This window comes from Falco biarmicus, chromosome 2 (assembly GCF_023638135.1).
Source record: "Falco biarmicus isolate bFalBia1 chromosome 2, bFalBia1.pri, whole genome shotgun sequence".
Taxonomy (NCBI): Eukaryota; Metazoa; Chordata; class Aves; order Falconiformes; family Falconidae; genus Falco; species Falco biarmicus.
In genome coordinates this window covers 26,095,063-26,101,062 of record NC_079289.1, presented here as the reverse complement: position 1 = coordinate 26,101,062, position 6,000 = coordinate 26,095,063, and positions in this window count along the sequence as shown.

Here is a 6,000-nt window from a genome sequence, read left to right as displayed (position 1 = left end):
CCTGTACTCCTCTTCCCTAACTTTAACCTCTCTTCCATTAAGAGTTAGATTCTTAGTTCAAATAAGTCCTCATTTCAATGGGATGCCACCAAAATCAATGTCATAACATATGTTGCTGTGGATAAGAAGCTGGTCCAAGAATTTTTCTACAGTAATCTGATAATACAAATGTAATTAGATGCTAAAGAATCTTGAGGTGTCTGCAATGTAAACATTAAGCATTGATCACCAGCTGATTTAATTTATGAGCTTAAATACATTTGAAGAGAGTGCCTTGATCTTAGGTAGCACACTGACATAAAAAAGAAGAGTGGGCTTGAAAAGTCATTAACATTTCTCTCAGTGACACTAGAGTAGAAATTCTCAAGCTAGATAATTTATAACAGGAAGAAAATTCCATCATCGACTGCAGCATCAGGAACAGCACAACAACCCTTTTTCACCTCTTCATTTCACAAACCCCAGTAATATATATTGCTTCCTTTTCAATGTCAATACTATCGTGATAATTTTTAACAAAGTGGAAAATCCGTGGATGACACTGACTGATTTCTTATCAACTGGTACTGTACAAATAAGTAATGAATGCATTTATTTATTCAATTATTAAGCTACTTCAGCACATCTAGCAGAAAGCAGAGTCTAAATGTTTCAGAGACAAAAATGGTAAGTTAAACTTGGACAGTAAACTAGGAATTCCTTATACAGAAAACTCAACATACTCAAAATATGTATTTATGAACACAGAATTTTAAAAATGCTGTTTATTATTTTTCCACCAAGAACAAATACTAATTTCCTCCAAACTGTCTCCAAAGGATTAGATTTAGAATAAAATTTGCTGAAATGAATGATGAAGTGAAAATAGAATAACAAGCCAACATTCACATCCAAAAGATATGAATCATTGAGTATTAGCCTGTAAATATGTATTTGGTGCATACCTGGAAATGCTCATATCTTGGGTTCCAACTTCTTAAGTCTATATTTGAAAATAATTTAGCATTAGCAATAATACACCTCTCACAAGTTTATTATCTACACATAACATACAAAGAAATAACAGAAAACATTGGCAGTGTCTTTTTTCTTTTTTTTTCTTTTTTTTTTTTTTTTTAAGATAGAGCTTCAAATATGTCACACATACGAACTTCCAGGGTTACCTTGTGTACACATAAGAGATGGGATCTGTCTGGTCTGACTTTAGCAATCTAAATTTTACTCAGCCCAGGATGCAGTTGGACAAGCACTTGTTTGGCTGACAGTACTGGCTGAAATAGGTCCTAGCTTCACTGTATGCTATTCCATCCACGCTGTCCGCTGAATTGCACTAAGACGTCTGTTTGTGGGTCAGTTATGACTGTTATTAAGCTGAAACTACTGTTGAAATCAACACTCATCAAGTTTGTTTGAGACAATGGTTTGTCTCAAAGGTAGTCAGCCCTTGCTGCTTCTGTAGTCAAGAACACCCAGAAGACTATTTTTTTAGCTCTAGTTTAGAGTTTTGACTTGTTTATTGCAGATGTCTGTCCCCACGGGTTGTAAAAATGTCCAAGGGCGCTGGCGTTCAGCTGAGTAGGTCATTCTGTGACAGCTTAGTCTGAGGTGAGTGTTTCTGGCTTTTCTTCACCCACCCAGGTGCACCTGCCTTCCTTTTTTGCCCCCTGCTTTTCAGATCCTGTGAGGACTTGGTTTAAACTACCATGACTACACTTTTATACAGTTAAGCTTTAGGTGCCTGAATAAAACTAGATCACTCTCTAAGGCAAAACTTAATGAAGAACCCCACCTTTAATGCACAATTAGATGTATTCTTGTGATAATGTACGAGTGATACAGAGTTGCCTACCTTCAATTTCCAGTTATTGTGTGCACAGTTGTGAAACTTTAATTGCTGGTGTCTTAGTCTAGGTTTGTGCTTTTGTGCCTAGGGTCAGGGTTTAAGGAGGAGAGGAAATAACAGTAGAGGAAAAGAATTGAGTGAGGGTTCTCCTGAGAAACCTTGACCCATCAAAGTCCATGGGACAAAATGGGATGCCTCTGAGGACGCAGAGGACGGTAGCTTTGTCATCTCTGAATGGTCATAGAGTTTGGGTCAGGGAGGTTCCTGATGATGGGAGAAAAGCAAATGTCCTGTCCTCACAAATGGCAAGAAGCACAATCCAGAGGACTTCAGGTTGTCCCCTGAGAAAAATGTAAAGCATGTCTGCTTGAAAGCCACTTCTGAGTACATGGAGAAAGGTGAGGTAATTCAGAACAGTCAGCATGGACCTGCTATGAGTAAGTCCCTGAGCAACTTACTCTGAATTCAGTGTTGACTCCGCTTTGAGAAGAAGTTTGACTTGAGACATGCCATGGTCACTTCCAGCCTTGAATGATTCTTTGTCTCAATGACAGTGACTGTATTTTAGCTGAGGAGTGTAATGAATGGGAATAGTAACTTTCAGCTGAGGAATTATGATTCTCTACTCTATCTGATTTGCGTGAACAAAATGAGGAAGCACTTTAAAAATTCAGTAGACTTACATGTATAGTAATTTTGCCTTAGTTTGATATTTACAAAGCTTCAAGTAATGACAGTTTAATGAGTGGGTCCAATAAATACCTTAGGAAGAGAATCCAGTGCAAAATTAGACTTCGTGTTGACTAACTTCTATGTGCTTTTGTTTGACTCTTTTTAAGCTACTTCAAGGCAGTTTGCAAAATTTCCACTTAGAAACTAAATTAGCCACAGGAAAATAACATTTACTAAGAATAAGGCAAGGGTCAAAATTTTTGATAGATTATGTTACAATTATGTAGTCGGTTTTGTTGACAAATATGTTATAGTTACTGTGCTTACACTGTATTTTTTTTTCTTCCCCTGTGAATTCATTTCCATAAGAAAAAAATTAACTCAGATCAGATAAGATATTCAAACATCTCTTTATGGAATAGGAAGTTTTATAATCTTCACTTTCTATTTTGGACCTTGTTCACACAGTTTACTGAACTGGTGAAAATTAAATTTAATAAAATGCAGAAGTCATCTTAAGGGCTTGCTTATGCCTGTATGTCCAAAAGCTGACTAGTTAAGCAATTAAATCTGTATTTAGGTAACTATGAGTGAAAATCATCAGTCATCTAACCTAACTTCACATGTCTAGAAGCTGAACCCCTAACACTTGGCTATTCACCATCTTTTCATAATCAAGTGAGAGAAGAAAGCTTTTCTTGAGGGTGGAATATGTAAGCTTCCTTCACAGAATCACAGAATGGCTGAGCTTGGAAGAGACCTCTGGAAATAACCCCATGCTCAAGCAGGGTCACCTAGAGCTGGTTGCCCAGGACCCTGTCCAGATGGCTTTGGAATTCCTCCAAGGAGGGATACTCCACAACCTAGACAACCTGTGCCAGTGCTCAGTCACTCTCACAGTGAAGAAGTGTTTCCTTATATTCAGAGGAAAGCTCATGTGCTTAAATTTTGGGCTGTTGCCTCTGGTCCTGGTTCTGGGTACCACTAAACAGAGTCTGGCTCCATCTTCTTTACACCATGGCTTCAGACATCTATATACATTAATAAGATCCACCCCCCCACCCACCCACCCCTCGAGCCTTCTATTCTCCAGGCTGAACAGTTCCAGCTCTTTCAGCCTTTCCTCATGTCACTCGCTTCAGTCCCTTAGTCATCTGTATGACCCTTTGCTAGACTGTCTCCTGTATGTTCATATCTCTCTTGTACTGGGAAGCCCAGAACTAGACACAGCACTCCAGATGTGGACTCATCATTGCTGAGGGGAAGGATCACCTCCCTCAATCTGCTAGCAACACTCCTCCTAATGCATCCCAGGATACCCATTCACCTTTGTAGCAAGGGCATATCGCTGGCTCATGTCCAACATGGTGTCCACCAGCAGCCCCTGGTCCTTTTTTGCAAAGCTGCTTTCCAGCCAGGTGTCCCCCAGTGTGTACTGGTGCTTAAGGTTGTTTCTATCCAGGTGCAGGACTTTGCACTTCTCATTGTTGAACATGATGAGGTTCCTGTCAGCCCATTTCTCCAGCCTGTCGATGTTTCTCTGGAAAGCAGCACAAGCCTCTGGTGTATCAGCCACTCGTCTCAGCTTGGTGTCATCTGCAGTCTTGCTGAAGGTACACTCTGCTGCATCATCCAGACCATTAATTACACTGTCAAGGATCCTTAGATGCCTCAGGATGAGTTGTTCTCCTCATTGCAGATGCTTATTGCTGTCCGTGAGCTATGGAGAACATCTGTGGTTACTAGCTCTGATTTAGGCATCTCAATGAGTTAGCTTAATTTAGTTAGCTCGGTTGCTAAAGCTACAACAGATTACTCTGACCTGAAGCAAACAATCTGGATTTTAGAGGGGTATAGCATTCTAACCTCTCAATGGCTGCGCATGTTCAACAACTTTGAATAGTCATGTTAAGAGATCTATGCCTAATAATATGAAACTGTTTCCTTACAACACCTATCTTACTTTCTAGAACCATTTGGAATTATTCACAATGAAACATACATCACCCTTTCTAATGAACTATTCATGATTTATTTGTTCTCACTGTTCAATCATGTTCTTTTTATGCAGCTTTTGTTTCACCAAGACAGAATCTTCTGAAACAACTTCAGCTATTCACTGTATTTACACTTTTCTGCATTTTCCAAATGCTGTTACATTTCCACTTTTTCAATACTTGCAGAAAAAGTCATATTTCAACAAAATCCTATCATACCATCTTCTTAATAATTTGTTTTTAATTTCTGAAGTCTTGCAATTTTATTAAAATCTCTGTAGTGTTAAGATTAGAATGAATTCTTCTGAATGATGTCAAGGCAGTTCCGGATGAAAAAAAAGCTCATCCTTCTTTTTCTGTGTGATGTCTATGTTCAGTGTCAAGAATCATTGCTGATGCCAAGTTAAGGTTTCCTGGTCTTACGGTCTTCCAGAGTGTACCAAAATCAAAACCCTATGATAACCAGAAAAATACAGAGTTAAGATACAGGCGAATGCAAATTTATTTTTTCCTTCCATTCAATGCCAAAAATATCTACAGGACTTTAATTTGGGGGTTTTGCAGGTAACATAGGGAATTGGGGGAATACCATAAAAAAAGAGGACCTTTAATACTCCAATTTCACTTTGCTGCTGCGTGCTTTGCTGATTGTTCTCACTAACACTATTTGGACCAGAAAACTGCCTCTATTCCTACAAGGTTTAAGACTCAGTCAAGGATCAATGCCACCTAAATTTAGAGACTTAACTGAGTTATCTAGAAGCTGAATGTCCATGCATCCCTCTATATTCCACACAGAGTGAAATGACTACTGAAGCTCTGGGTCAGCCTCTGCAAATAACTCTTTTTGTTGACTACAGAGGCATAGTAGGGTCACAGTACACCACCAAGCACTTAGAATTCCAGCTAAAAATCCAAAGATAGGTGAGATGAATCCAGTTCTTACTGCTGAAAGCAGATAGACTGGATCATAGAAAAGAAAGAAGGGAAGGACAGCGTTGACACTTTTGGCATTGATTTTCCAGGAGGACAAGAGAGATTAATTTTTTTTAAGCAATAAGATTAAAGCTGTTGTACTTATTGTATACATTTTCAGTACTATTGTGAACATTTAAACACTCTGTAAAATACTTTTGCAGGCTCCATTTACACAATTTCTCTATGGTTTCTTATAATGGAATAGAAATAAAAGTCATGGTGTAAATATGGAATGTAAACATGTAAATAATATGTAAATTTGGAGGGTGGACCTTCTGAGAGGGCACGGAGAGAAATTATAGGTCCTATTTGTAAAAATGTTAAGAGTTAAATGTTATGTTAGTTAAAATAACTTTAAATACATGACAGATGATCTGCTATTCATCCCTTCTACCATCTTCAATATTTTGTCATACAGAAGGTCAGGGTGCACCTACTTCATATCAAGTAACAACATGTTCAGCTGTGGCAGATAGCATATGATCTCTTCCCTGATTATTTTGCTTAGTC